The sequence below is a fragment of the Cherax quadricarinatus genome, chromosome 96 (genome assembly GCF_038502225.1).
Source record: "Cherax quadricarinatus isolate ZL_2023a chromosome 96, ASM3850222v1, whole genome shotgun sequence".
Lineage (NCBI taxonomy): Eukaryota > Metazoa > Arthropoda > Malacostraca > Decapoda > Parastacidae > Cherax > Cherax quadricarinatus.
The window spans coordinates 12,089,075-12,105,381 of record NC_091387.1 but is presented as its reverse complement, the minus strand read 5'-3'; the positions used below and the strand labels follow the sequence as shown (position 1 = coordinate 12,105,381).

Sequence of the window (16,307 nt, the reverse complement as noted above, 5' to 3'; positions counted from 1 at the left end):
CATGTCGTGTTTCAGTGGCCCTTATATACCCAACAACAACACAACACAACACCTCTCGTGACACACGTAATGACTTATTTTATTCATTCTAGAGTATATTCCATTTTTCTATGTTATTAATATTGTTTATTATGTCATATTAGTTGAATTGTGAAAGATAAATAAGCCGTAGAGTTGATATTAGTGTCATATTCTCCAACAATAAACTTACCATCCCTCCCTCACACAAACAAGTCTTCAATAAGAGCATAAGAAAGGAGGAACACTGCAGTAGGCCTGTTGGCCCATACTAGGCCGGTCCTTCGCAAATCCAACCCACTAACACAACAAATGCTACCCAAGCAATAAGCTCAGGTGCAAGTCCGGCTCAAATCCAACCCCTCTCACTCGTGTATTTATCCAGCCTAAATTTGAAACTACCCAAGCCATAGCTTTTAGAACATAAGAAAGGAGGAACACTGCAATAAGCCTGTTGGCCCCTACTAGGCCAGTCCTTCACAAATCCAACCCACTAACAGTGACTATGTCCTCGTCTGCTACACCTGACGTTACTATATAAGCGCCAGGCTCCTTGTTTCTGCTTCAGAATCTCCATGACTATGGTGCTCTTCGCACCTACTCCAAGGTTGAGGGACTGATTACCTCATCCTCTGTATATAGTAATACTGTCTTCAAGCTATGTCCTAGAATTTGTATTGATAAAGCCACTGGATGGCAAAACGTCTACAATAAAGAAACCCAGATGTTGCACATGTGTCTTAATTTCATCTGGTCAGTATTATATACCATTCTTGCACAACTTGTCAGACACTGCAACATCATGGAATCTTGATTCTGAGGACATGTGCATAACCTTCACGCCTACGACAACTACTACTACAACTAACCCATCTCTTTGGGAAGGACCTACTTCCACTGGGGAATCCCACCTACCAGTGACTATGCCCTCATCTGCTACACCTGACGTTACTATATAAGCGCCAGGCTCCTTGCTTCTTCTTCAGAATCTCCACGACTACGGTGCTCTTTGCACCTACTCCAAGGTTGAGGGACTGATTACCTCATCTTCTGGTATAAACCTTGGTAATAAATACCGACAAGTTGGTTTAGAAAGACACGTAAGCAAACACTATAACATATTTATTAGAAAACGTTTCGGTCCTGGGACCTTGATCACTTCTAACATACAGAGGTAGAAAGACATTATATATATAGGCGGAGAGTGAGATGTGACGCACGTGACCTGAGGAATGTCATAAGAACATAAGAATGGAGGAACACTGTAGAAGGCCTACTGGCCCATGCGAGGCAGGTCCTTATCAAAACAACCTCTACCTATGATGAGGACGGGTAGACGATGAAATCATGTGACTCCTGTGTTGTTGGGTTGGTGCTGCTTATACATTTTTATTCACACCAAGACACCCGCACTAAGAGAGGAGTCCTCATTGGTTTCTTCTTGAGAGCTCTTCGCATCTCCAGCCCTTGTTTTCTAGAAGAAGAATGCACTTACATAACACAAGCCTTTACACGTCGTCAGTTCCCATCTTTCTTCATCCGAGATTGCAGAATCAAGGCACAAGCTATCCTCAACAAACTGCCCATGGAACAGCCCCCTAAACAGTTCATAGTACTCCCATGTGGCGATGTTGTCACGAATACTCGTCGGGCACTTGCTATGAGTAACATCAATGTTTCCACCATAAACACATCATCTATCAAAGACCTCACTACGAAACGTAGCCCCATACCTCTAACTTCTACAGCAGGCGTCTACACTATCCCCTCTGGGTTCTGTCCCAAGAAATATGTAGGCGAGACAGGCAGAGATCTTGCAGTCCGCCTGAATGAACATCGAAATGCCTCTAACAGAGACGATGTAAGGTATGCCTGTGTCCTCCACAGAGACTCCACGGGGCATTTGATGAACTGGAACGAGGCACAACTCGTTCTCACCAAACCAGACCTCAGACGCCGACGGTGCCTAGAAGCCTCACTAATCGCCATCACCGACACTATAGAACGCAACACTGGAAACTACAAAATTTCAAAAACATTGGCATACATGATACTTAAGCAGCACCAACCCAACAACACAGGAGTCACATGATTTCATCGTCTACCCGTCCTCATCATAGGTAGAGGTTGTTTTGATAAGGACCTGCCTTGCATGGGCCAGTAGGCCTTCTACAGTGTTCCTCCATTCTTATGTTCTTATGACATTCCTCAGGTCATGTGCGTCATATCTCACTCTCTGCCTATATATATAATGTCTTTCTACCTCTGTATGTTAGAAGTGATCAAGGTCCCAGGACCGAAACGTTTTCTAATAAATATGTTTTAGTGTTTGCTTACGTGTCTTTCTAAACCACCTCATCTTCTGTATATAGTCCTACTGTCTTCAAGCTATGTCCTAGAATTTGTATTGATAAAACCACTGGATGGCGAAACGTCTACAATAAAGATATTCAGATAAATAAGCTGTAGAGTTGATATTACTGTCATATTCTCCAACAATAAACTTACCATCCCTCCCTCACACAAACAAGTCTTCAATAAGAACATAAGAAAGGAGGAACACTGCAGTAGGCCTGTTGGCCCATACTAGACCAGTCCTTCACAAATCCAACCCACTAACACAACAAATGCTACCAAAGCATTAAGCTCAGGTGCAAGTCCGACTCAAATCCAACCCCTTTCACTCATGTATTTATCCAACCTAAATTTGAAACTACCCAAGCCATAGCTTTTAAAACATAAGAAAGGAGGAACACTGCAATAAGCCTGTTGGCCCATACTAGGCCGGTCCTTCACAAATCCAACCCACTAACAGAACAAATGCTACCCAAGCAATAAGCTCAGGTGCAAGTCTGACTCAAATCCAACCCCTCTCACTCATGTATTTATCCAACCTAAATTTGAAACTACCCAATGTTTTAGCTTCGATCACCCTACTAGGCAAACTGTTCCACTCATCAACTACCCCTATTACCAATGTTCATTTATACATTTTATTAGTGCTTTACATTTATTTGGCATTCTTTTCTGCATGTAAATCTATATTTATGCTAGGGAAGTGACCCCTTAAGTGACCTAGAGTACTTATGGAGGGGAATTCCCCTTCCAAACAATAACCTCTCTTCCCTCTCTCCTCCTCCCTGTCTTCCATTCATCAACAACAGCCTTCAATAAAGGTAACTGCCATGTTGAATGTTCATTCTTTTGTGCATGTAAATCTATCTTTTAGGTAAAAAAAAAAAAATTGTTGTTGATACTTCTGGGTGTCTGGAATGAATTAATTGGATTTACATTATTTCTTATGGGGAAAATTGATTCGAAAATCGTTTATTTCGATAATAGTCCCACTTCCAGGAACGGATTAAGGATGATAATTGAGGGACCACTGTAACACAGAAACCTTATATATACTCCAGAATGAAACCAATCAAAATCATATCTATTTCTGTAATATATCTTCCATTCTATCAAATGAGACCAAAAAAAATGAGAATACAATTACAGTGGACCCCCGCATAACGATTACCTCCGAATGCGACAAATTATGTAAGTGTATTTATGTAAGTGCGTTTGTACGTGTATGTTTGGGGGTCTGAAATGGACTAATCTACTTCACAATATTTCTTATGGGAACAAATTCGGTCAGTACTGGCACCTGAACATACTTCTGGAGTGAAAAAATATCGTTAACCGGGGGTCCACTGTATATAAACCATACGAAAATACTGCTAAGGTGTGGCTAATGACTGAGAAATGAATGAACTCCATAATTTATGGTCCGATTTCTTTCATTTTTGGTTTACGTTAACCCTTTCAGGGTCGAGAGGCTCTGTCCTGAACTCATTCTCAGGGTCAAAAATTAAAAAAAAAAAAAAAATTCTTATGATCAAAATGACACCAAAAGTTTGAAATTTGATGGAGAACTTATGGAATTATGCTTTCGCAAAGTCAGCAGTCTCGACGATGTTTATACATCGGCGATTCACCCACTTTGAGCCCTATTTTCAGCCAATTCCAATGTACCAGTCAACAAAACTCATAGCTGTTTTGCTGAAACTCCATTCATTCTATCAAATGAGTACAGGAAACCACACATTTACAAATTTCAACTACCAATAAAGTGGTCAGAAATTGGCAATATGGCCAATTTTATGCAAATTTCAAAAGATGCCAACTTTAAAATAAGGTCTAGAATAAACAAGACAGACATTCCTGGCACTAAAAAAACATTTTCTCTGTTCATTAGTCACATCTCCAGGCCCCTCTTCCATTTCTTTTGCTTTCCACTTTGATTTTATATTCTCACAAAAAACAGAAGAGTTACTGTTATGCAGACTACTGCATCATTGTAAAAATGGTGTAAATAATATCGGTGCACTTGTGAAAGAATATCAGGCTTACCAATTGACGTGTACTGGATGTGTGGCATGATTTGTTTACAATTGAACATCGGCAAAAATCGAACATTTCCACATCTTTGAGCTCAATTTCAAGGTACATTTCATTGTGACAGCAATCAAAATCATCTATATTTCCATAATATGTCTTCCATTCTGTCAACTGAGACAAAGAAAATGAGAATACAACCATAAATACCATACAAAAATACACTACAAATTTGCTGTTTTAAACCAAAAACAGAGTATTTTTTCTTCTCATTATGCACTGTGTGCTTCAAGATTTTTTTGTAATGCACACACTGACCATGTAGACCCATTCTTTCATATGTAGGCCTGCCAGCTTTCTCTAGCCAGATTTGAAGGCGCTAGAATTTACGCATGCTAATACGGCACCAACCCTGGCATGTAAGCCGTACTAGTATGACACCAACCCTGAAAGGGTTAAGACACATCTTTCCATCATACATTGTCCAAGTTTCAATAAGATAGTCCAAGAAACAAATGAGATCCAATTCCCTAGATCAAAAGCAAGGGCCCCTTACCAGTGTCAAGGAACCTCCCTCGAGTCCCGCTCACATCTGGAAATTTCGCTCGTGTCTGGAAGCAAAAAATCAACAGAGCAACTGCTTGCATCTGGAAAAACTCACACGTGGGAGCACTCGTAAGAAGAGGTCCCACTATATATGGATCTACTGTACTTGTTGAAATAGAGATAGTATCGTTATTAGAGTCTACACATTAACAACAACACACAAAATTAACATGAGTGTGCACATTAACAACAGCACACAGCATCAACATGAGTGTACACATTAACAACAGCACACATCAATATGAGTTTACCTGGAGAGGTTTTCGGGGGTCAATGCCCCCGCAGCCCGGTCTGAGATCAGGCCACATGGTGGATCAGGGTCTGTTCAACCAGGCTGTTACTGCTGGCTGCACACAAGCTGACATATGAACCACAGCCCAGTTGGTCAGGTACTGACTTTAGGTGCCTGTCCAGTGCCTTCTTGAAGACAACCAGGGGTCTATTGGTAATCCCCCTTATGTATGCTGGGAGGCAACTGAACAATCTTGGACCTTCAATTCTATTCAATTCAATTCAATTCAAATTCAAAGTTTATTCTCTATAAGGATTACAATGCTGAGTTTACAGAATTTAGTTATTGTGTGGTTTACATGTAGTAAAATAATGATTACAGAGTGTACCACTAGAACACCTAGCATGGTTAGGCATTTCGGGCAGACTTAGTTTAATTCTTAATTTTAAAATATTACAAATTATTAGGTAAGTTGGTATTATGGCTAAATGACTAAATACTAGTTTGAGAGTTTAGCAATGTGAATGCTTTTGTTTTGGCACAGTACATAGTTTCAGTATTGGAGTATCACAGGATTCATTATTTTAAGATTGAGATTAATATTTCTGTTTATGGTCAAATGGGTGAGTGAGTGTAAGTGTGAACCACCAGGTGGTATTCGTGTAGTTAGTTGACGGGGTGTATCAGGGAGATAAGATGTTTTCTAATGGTAGTTTTGAAGGTGATGAATGTGTCTGCAGTTCTAGAGTTCTCAGGTAGGGTGTTCCAGATTTTAGGGCCCTTGATTTTTTTTTTTTTATCACACTGGCCGATTCCCACCAAGGCAGGGTGGCCCGAAAAAGAAAAACTTTCACCATCATTCACTCCATCACTGTCTTGCCAGAAGGGTGCTTTACACTACATTGAATTTTTGTAAAGGTTTAGTCGGACACGGGGAATGTCGTAGAGATGTTTGTGTCTGGTGTTATGCCTGTGGGTTCTGTCACAACTATCAAGAAAGCATTTTAGGTCAAGGTTGATATTGGAGTTTAAGGTCCTGTAGATGTAGATTGCACAGTAGTAAGTGTGGATGTACTGAACAGGGAGTAAGTTTAGATCTATGAAGAGTGGGGGGGTGTGTTGCCAGGGATGGGATTTAGTGATTATTCTTACTGCAACTTTTTGTTGGGTTATTATTGGCTTTAGGTGTGTTGCTGCAGTTGATCCCCAAGCACAAATAGCATAGGTGAGGTATGGATAAATAAGTGAGTGGTATAGTGTGAGAAGGGCATTTTGCGGCACGTAGTATCGTATCTTGGAGAGGATCCCAACCATTTTGGATACTTTTTTGGTTATGTGTTGGATATGGGTGCTGAAATTCAGGTTGTTGTCAAGGTATAGGCCTAGGAATTTGCCCTCATTATGTCTGGTAACTAGAGTGTTGTCGATCTTAATGTTAATTTGTGCATCTCCTGCTCTGCTACCAAACATAATATAGTAGGTTTTGTCAGTGTTAAGCGTAAGTTTATTGGCTGTCATCCAAGTCGATATTTTGATCAGCTCCTCGTTAACAATGGTGTTGAGGGTGGCAAGATTAGGGTGAGAGATGACATAAGTCGTGTCGTCAGCAAAGAGAATGGGTTTCAGGTGTTGGGATACGTTTGGAAGATCAGTGATATATATGAAGAAGAGCAGGGGATCAAGGACACTTCCCTGCAGAACTCCAGTATCAAGTGGCCGTGTTGTTGATGCTGTGTCTTTAACCCTTTGAGGGTTTTGGTTGTACTAGTACGTCTTATGCGTAGGGGTTTTTGACGTACTAGTACGCATAAATTCTAGCGGCCTCAAATCTCGCGCGAAAAGGCTGGTAGGCCTAGGTGAGAGAGAATGGGTCTCCATGGTCGGTGTGCGCGGTAGAAAAAAAATCTGGGATCCAGTGGTGCATTGTGGGAATGCCCTCTTAGTAAACAATGTCCACCATGCCTCGCAGTAAGAAGGTCCTCACTCCTCGGTGAATTGGGACACTTTTGTTCCCCAGTGACAGTTCTAATAGTGATGGAAGTGCCAGTGAAGATGAGTTTCGTGGTTTTAGTGAGGTTTTGACCGAAACTAATGACCATAATATCAGTAATAGTGAGGAAAACCCAGACGACCCTCAGCCTTCCACCTCTGGTGCTGGGCCCTCTTGTTCACGTTCAGTTGTTCCAGAACCGAAGAGGAAACTTCTATTTTCCCAAATCCCAGACTCAGATGAGAGCATGGGTGATGATAGTGATAGTGAATATGAACTACAAGCTCTTCAAACTAGTTCCAGTAGTGATAGTGAAGTGCAATATTCCCCAGTGAAGCGTCAGTATATACGACGATATATGCGCTCTGGTAGTGTGCCATATGTTATACCAAGGGGAAGGAGTGTATCTCGGAGTACATCCCGTGGCTGTACAACAGGAACAGACAGTGAAAATGACGAAGATACTGTTGCAATTGGGATGGAAAATGTGCGTGGTGGTAGTGGTGCCGGCGGTGAGGCACCAGCAGTGGGCCATGCTGCCACCCACGCTGCCACCCACGCCGCTGCCTCAGCTGATCTAGAACAAAGGCCACCATCCCCCACTCACCCACCACACCAGCCTCCACAACCACAACCTCCACAACCACAACCTCCACAACCACAACCACCTGTCATTGTCCAGTACCCACCACAGACCGCACCTGGGATTGGCAGGAAGCTGTCAATTTTGTTCCAAATCCCCACCAGTTTGATGACAGCCAAAGTGGAATACGGCCATCTTGTGCACTTGGGAACAATGCCACTGAACTGGAATGTTTCGAGTTATTCTTTGACGAACCACTGATGAAAAGTATTGTCATGGAAAGCAACACATACTACGAGTACACCATGGCAAACACATTACTTTCACCAAAATCACGTCTACACCAGTGGAAGGAGGCAACTGTGGCTGAGATGTATCTTTTCTTTGCCACAATAATGCTTATGCCACATGTGTATAAGCACAAAGTGAAATCATACTGGTCAACAGACCCCCTGATTGCAACACCAGGTTTCAGTGATATAATGCCAGTGAATCGATTTGTGCTAATGTTACGTATGCTTCACTTCTCAGATAAAACCAGGCCTGACAGAACTGACAGGTTATATAAGATTAGGAATGTGTTTGTGTATCTGAAACAGAAATTCAGTACGCATTTTTATCCCTTCAGGAAGCTTGTAATTGACGAGTCTTTGATTCTGTTCAAAGGAAGACTCTTTCAAGCAGTACATACCAAGCAAGAGGAAACGCTTTGGTATAAAGTTGTTTGTGCTTTGTGATTGTTACAGTGGTCTGGTATTGGATATTATTGTGTACACTGGAAGTTATACCAGGAAGTTATTGGGCATCTCAGGTGATGTGGTTCGAACAATGACAGAACCATACCTTGGTAAGGGGCATATATTATATACAGATAACTGGTACACAAGCCCCTCACTCAGTGATTTTTTGTGAGTGAACATGACAGATGTGTGTGGCACAGTGCGTGCAAATCGAAAACATATGCCCAGGTTTGACGCTGGCACTCGTAGAGGTGAGGTGCAGGCGTTTGCTGCCAATGACATCATGGCATTTCAGTGGCATGACAAACGAGATGTCACACTGTTGTCATCAATTCACCCTAATGAAATGGCAGACAGTGGCAGGCAGCATAGAGAGAGAAATGAACCCATTCTAAAACCTGCAGCTGTGATTGATTACACCTTCAACATGCATTCAGTGGACAAATGTGACATGCAGATTGGGTTTGCTGATTGTGTTCGCAAGAGTTATAAGTGGTACATCAAACTGTTTTTCCATCTTCTGGACATTTCCATGCTCAATGCTTATAATATGTATAAGATGAGCACCAGAAACAAACCACAGTACGGCGAATTCTGTTTGTCTGTCATCAGACAAATAGTATTCAAGTACCAAGGAACAGCACCTGCAATTGACCGCCCACCAAATTTTCAACAACTACCTGCTCGTCTGAAGCATGGTGATCACTTCTTGGTAAAACTGCCTGCTACTGCTTTGAAGAAAAAGGCTCAGAAGAGGTGTTACGTCTGTGCACATACAAAAAAATGCACACAACAACGCAGAGACACTCGTTTTATGTGTGAGGAGTATAAAACTCCACTGTGCATGACACCATGTTTCAAAGAGTTCCACAGGCTTCAGAACTTCTAGAAACATTCCCTGTGACTGTATATGTGTATATAAAATATAGAAAAATAGTAATAAACAACATTTCATATCGTTTGTTTGTGTAAATATTTTCTGTAAACAAAATAATGACAACAGTGTTTACGCCCTTATTGTGTAGTATTGAAAAAGAAATAACTTACAAAATACTGATCATGTTGGCCTCAGAGGCCATAAAAGTTACTCAGAAAAAGAAAAATTGAAAAATAATTGAAAATAGTACATAAAAAGTAAATAGAAAAATACCGGGTGACGGCAGTCGGCGATGTTACCATACGTATAAATACGAGCCAATGTTTCTGACGTATTTATACGCACAAATTCTAGCGGCTTCAAATCGAGCGCCAAAGGCCTGATAGGCCTACACGGGAGAGAATGGGTCTCAGTGGTCGGTGTGCACCCTGTGAAAAAAATCTGGGACCTAGCGGTGCATTGTGGGAACGCCATGTTGTCAGTCCATTTTCACCATGCCTCTCGGTAAGAAGTTCCTCACTCCTCGGCGGATTGGAGGTCTTTTGTTCCCAAGTGATAGCTCTAACAGCGATGAAAGTGTCAGTGACAGTGAATTCAAGGGTTTTCAAGTGAGTGTTACCGAAAAAAGTGCCCAGGATAATGTAAATAGTGACGAAAACCCAGATGACCCACAACCTTCGACCTCTGGTGCTGTGCCGGCTTGTTCACGTTCACGTTCGCCTGTACCAGGACGAAAGAGGAAACTATTTGGTCGTGTACAACACCCTGATGATAGCAGTGATAGTGATAGTGATAGTGATTTCAAGGTCATTGAAAGCAGTTCTAGTGACAGTGAGAGTGAATATTCCCCAGTGAAGCACCAGTATGTACGACGTAGCATGCGGTCTGGTAGTGTTTCATATGTTGTTCCAAGGGGAAGGAGAAACTCTGGGAGCACATCCCGTGGCCCAACACCACGACCTGATAGTGAAGATGACGATATTGTAACGATGGGTATGAATGGTGACAGTGAGGGAGGAGGCAGTGGTGGTGATAGTGAGGGTGGCACGGCCCATGTGGCACCATCACCGGGCCACGCTACTAGCCACGCGGCTGACTCAGCAGAACAACCAGCCTCACCCTACCCCACACTGCCACAACCTGCACCACCACAACCTGCACAGCCACAACCACAGCCACAACCACGGTACAATATCCAGACCCCACCAGCAGACCGCATCTGGGATTGGCAGGACGGTGACGAGTTTGTTCCCAGTCCCCATGACTTTGATGAAACACAAAGTGGAATAAAGCCATCTTGTCCACTTGGGAACAATGCCAGTGAACTGGACTGCTTTGAGTTATTCTTCGATGAACCCCTGATGGACATCATTGTCAGGGAAACCAACACATACTGTGAATACACCATGGCAAATACAATTCTCTCACCAAAATCACGGCTACACAAGTGGAAGGAGACAACTGTGGCAGAGATGTACCTGTTTTTTGCCACAATAATGCTTATGCCACATGTGTATAAGCACACTGTCACCACATACTGGACAACAGATCGCCTGATTTCAACTCCAGGTTTTAGTGACATTATAGGTGTCAATCGTTTCCTGATACTGTTGCGTATGTTACACTTTTCAGACAAAACCAGGCCTGACAGAAGCGACAGGTTATATAAGATAAGAAATGTGTTTATGTACCTGAAACAAAAGTGCTGCATGTATTTTTATCCCTTCAGGAAGATTGTTATTGATGAGTCCTTGATTTTATTCAAAGGAAGACTCTCATTCAAGCAATATATACCAAGCAAGAGGAAACGCTTTGGTATAAAGCTATTTGTACTGTGTGATTGCAGAAGTGGTCTTGTTTTAGATATTATTGTGTACACTGGCAGTAATACTTTGAGAGATACCATGAAGTTATTGGGTATCTCTGGTGATGTGGTTCGAACAATGATGGAACCATATCTTGGTAAGGGGCATATGTTATTTACTGATAACTGGTACACAAGCCCCTTACTCAGTGATTTCTTGCGAGTGAACTTGACAGACGTGTGTGGCACAGTGCGTGGTAATCGCAAACATATGCCAAGGTTCGACGCTGGCACTCGCAGAGGTGAGGTGCAAGCCTTTGCTGCCAATGACATCATGGCATTTCGGTGGCATGACAAACGTGATGTCACATTGTTGACATCAGTTCACAGAAACGAAATGGTACCCAGTGGCAGGGACAACAGAGAGACCAATGAACCCATTCTAAAGCCTGCAGCTGTCATGGACTACAACCTCAATATGCGCTTAGTGGACAAATGTGACATGCAGATTGGGTTTGCAGACTGTGTACGCAAGAGTTATAAGTGGTATATCAAACTTTTTTTCCATCTTGTTGATATCTCTATGCTAAATGCTTATAACATATACAAGTTGAAGACCAACAAAACACCAAAATATGGTGAATTTTGCCTGTCAGTAATCAGACAAATAATTGCAAAGTACAAAGGAGCAACTCCTGCAATAGACCAGCGCCCACAAACGTCATCTCGTATGAGGCCTGGTGATCACTACCCCATACAACTACCTCCTACTACTGCCAAGAAAAATGCTCAGAAGAGGTGTTATGTATGTATGCATACCACAAAACGCCCACAAACACGCAGAGACACTCGTTTTATGTGTGAGGAGTGTGAAGTGCCCCTCTGCATATACCCATGTTTCAAAGAGTTCCACAAGCTGCAGCAGTTCTAGGAACATGTTTAGTGACTGTACATATGTATATATATTATGGAACAATAGTAATAAACATTGTTTTGTATTGTTTGTTTGTGTAAACAAAGTGTATACACAAACTAATAGTGATAAAGTTTGTTCTGTTATTGTGTTGTAAATAATGAGTGTATATTTGAACAATGCACCTTACATTGGTCTCACAGGCCACATAAGTTACCTGGAAAAGAAAAATATTGAAAAATGCAAGAAACCTTTGAATTAGAGTAAATAAAAGAATACCGGGTGGGCGGCAGTCGCCGCTGTTGCCATACGCACGTCAATTTCTGCAAACTTTGCAGCTCTATATCTCGGTAAGTACTGATGGCAAAAATTTTTTTTTAGGCTTAAAACACTAGTAAAAATATTCCTAACATTTTCATAAGAAAAAATAATTTTTTTTTTTCGAATATTTGGCGACATAGAATGACAGTTTCAGAGAGGGCCCTGAAACAGTCAAAGGGTTAAAAGACAATTTTCAAAATAAAGTTGATAGTAAAGACAAAGCAACTGCTCAACAAATAAAGAGAGATAGTAGAGGGCAACAAGAGATTAGCTCCCTTAAGGCTTACTATACAAATAGTAGGAGTCTAAGAAATAAGACAGATGAGCTAAGATTACTTGCAAGTGCAGGTAATATAGATATTATTGCTATAACAGGGACCTGGTTCAACTTGAAAAATAGAGGAATGTCTTCTGAATGCAACATTCAGTGATATAAACTATTCCACACTGATAGGGTCAACAGGAAGGGTGGTGGAGTGGCAATGTATGTCAGAGATAATTTAGATTGTTGTGTTAGACAAGATGTAGATTAGAAACATTGGACACAGAATCTGTTTGGCAAGAGTTTCTCGAAGATCATGAAAAATTAATTTTGAGTGTGATTTATAGGCCCACAAACCTTGATAGAGAATGCAGTAGGTTCCTATGGGATGAAATTCATATGGCATCTAGATATGAAAATGTTGTGTTAATGGGAAATTTTAACTTTACACAAATTGACTGAAACAATGTGACAGGAAATCTTAAGTCTAGTAACTTTCTTGATACAGTTCAAGACTGCTTTTTATAATAGTTTGCAACAGAACCAACTAGAAGAATCAACCTGCTTGACTTTGTTCTTTCTAACAAAGAGTCACTAGTTAATAATCTTGAGGTTAATGATAAGCTAAGAGAAAGCAATCACAAATCAATTAGTTTCAATATATCATGGAATTACCCAGATAAGTGCAATCTGTCCCAGATTTCAGCTTGGCCAACTCCGTGGGACTGAAAAATTACCTGGGTAAGCTAAATTGGGATGACCTTACTATGTGTCAAGTAGGTAGGGTTGGTTGCCAATATTTCAGAGCATAGTGCTAGCTGCCCAGACAACTTTTGTCCTAAATATGGAAATTAGATCTAACAAAAATTATCCCAAATGGCTAAACAATATATTAAAACATCTCTTTGGTCAAAAGAGAGGCATATACAGTATAGGCATATCAAAAGAGGGGAAGAGCAGTTAAGAAATCAATATACTCAGTTAAAGAGAGAAATAAAAAAGGAATAAGAAAAGCAAAATGGGATTATGAGGCTTAAGTCACAAGGGATTTGAAAACTAACCCAAAAGGGTTCTTTAGGTAAACAGAAGTAAGATTAGGGAAAAGATTGGCCCACTTATGAGTAACTCAGGTCAGACCACTGACAGTGATAAGGAAATTTGTGAACTTTTCACATCTACTTCCTCTCAGTTTTTACTCAGGAAGATACTAGCGAAATTTCAGAAATAAATTATGTAGGACAGGACAATAATAAACTATGCACAATTAGGGTAACTAGTGACATGGTCCTCAGACAAATAGAGAAATTAAAACCTAACAAATCCCCAGGCTCTGGTGAACTGTTTGCAAGGATTTTAAAGGAATGTAAAGAGGAACTTAGCATACCTTTCACTAATCTTTTCAATATATCACTACAAACTGGCATAGTGCCAAACAAGTGGAAAATGGCAAATGTAACACCTATTTACAAGGCAGGTGACAGGTCCTTAGCTTCAAACTATAGACCAATAAGCTTTACCTCCATAGTTGGAAAATTTATGGAATCAATAATTGTCAAAGCAATTTGTAGCCATCTTGAAATGCATAAACTGATTAATGAATCTTAGCATGAATTTACAAAGGGGTGTTCCTGTCTTATGAATTTACTAACTTTCTTCACTAAGGTATTTGAGGAGGAAGATAATGGTATTCAATATCGAAAGCCTTACTGAAGTAAGGCTTTCAATAGAGTTCCACATCAGAGGCTGTTAAGAAAACTTAAGGCACACAGAATAAGAGAATTTTTTTCCTGGGTATAGGCATGGTTGACAAATAGGCAGCAGAGAGTTTGCATAAATAGGGAGAAATCAGAATGGGGGCACATCACAAGAGGTGTTCCACAGGGGTCAGTGTTGGGCCCATTGTTGTTCACAATTTACATAAGCAACATAGATGATGGAATAAATAGCAGCATAAGCAAATTTGCTGATGACACCAAAGTAGGCTGTCCAATTCATTCTAATGAGGACATTAGAGCATTCCAGGATGATTTGAATAGACTGCTGAGGTGGTCAGAAAAGTGGTAGAAGCAGAGTAACATAGACAAATGAAAAGTTCTAAATGTTGGACAGGAAAATAACCATGCCACATATAAACTAAATAATGTAGATCTTAACATTACAGATTGCAAAAAGGATTTAGGAGTTCTGGATAGCAGTAATCTGAGACCAAGACAACAGTGCATAAGTGTTTGCAATAAAGCTAACAAAATCCTTGGCTTCATATCAAGAAGCATCAGTAATAGAAGCCCTGAGGTTGTTCTTCAACTCTATATATTTTTGGTTAGGCCTCATTTAGATTATGCTGCACAGTTTTGGTCACCGTATTACAGAATAGATATACACTGGAAAACGTACAAAGGAGGATGACAAAGTTGATTCCATGTATCAAAAATCTTCCCTATGAAGACTGACTGAGGGCCCTGAATCTGCACTCTCTCGAATGGCATAGAATTAGGGGGGATATGATTGAGGTGTATAAGTGGAAAACGAATTAATAAGGAGGATGTAAATAGCTTGCTAAAAATATCTAGCATAGACAGGACTCGCAGCAATGGTATCAAATTGGAAAAATTCAGATTCAGGAAGGATATAGGAAAGCACTGGTTTGGTAAGTGAGTTGTGGATGAGTGGAACAAACTCCTGAGTACCATCATAGAAGCTAAGATGTTGTGTAGTTTTGAAAATAGGTTGGATAAATACATGAGTGATTGTCGGTGGGTGAGAGTTGGATCTGACTAGCTTGTGGTACTAGGTCGGATGCCGTGCTTCTCCCTTAAGTGAATGTGACTGACCTGACTAGGCCAACGCATTGGTTTAAGCCGGTGAAAGAATTGGACTTGCCTCGTATGGGCCAATAGGCCTGCTGCAGTGTTTCTTCTTTCTTATGTTCTTATGTAGGACACACAAACAGCACAGACCAAAGTGAAGAGTAAATGGACAATGACTGAGTGAGTGGGGGATTGGTAGGCTGGCTGCCGGTTGAGGGGGTAATAGGGAAGGTAGTAGGGACGTGGCAGGAAGCATAAATATGATTGGGCAGCTGGGCATTCACGAATGTTTGAAGCTTACAAAAATGGAACTCACGAATGTGGAGGGCAACCTGCATAAGCAGTGGCAGCTTGTGTATAGGCACAGCAGGACTGCAGCACCCCCTATTTTCACTCGATATTATTCAAAAAATTCAATATAGTCTTTTTTTTTTGTTAATTCAGTTAAAGAAAAAAGACTCATTATATTGAATATTATCAATAATATCGAGTGAAAATAGGAGGTGCTGCAGTTCCGCAGTGTTACACATGAGCTGCCACTGAATATAAGTAGTGTTGTTGGAGGAGAGGATACCTGCAGTTTTGAAGACCTTTGTTATGTGCTGGATGTGGGTACTGAACTTCAAGTTGCTGTCTGAAAATTAAAATTAAAATGTTTACTTCCTTGCAAAGCTTACAGTGTGTTATTTACATATTATAAAATATTAATTACAAGGAAGGCCACTAGCATGCCTAGGCATTTCAGGCAGACTAATACTAATTCTTACT

The 16,307-nt window shown here is 40.8% G+C and overlaps 1 long non-coding RNA gene across 2 annotated transcripts in view; it reads right to left on the bottom strand.

The window, feature by feature from the left end:
- Nucleotides 1-16,307, bottom strand: part of LOC138855483 (uncharacterized) — a 178,669-nt gene that overhangs the window by 49,986 nt on the left and 112,376 nt on the right. For both annotated transcript variants that reach the window (XR_011394734.1, XR_011394733.1), the window contains one exon: nucleotides 16,114-16,173. This is a non-coding gene — a long non-coding RNA (uncharacterized lncRNA). The remainder of the gene's footprint in view (nucleotides 1-16,113; nucleotides 16,174-16,307) is intronic.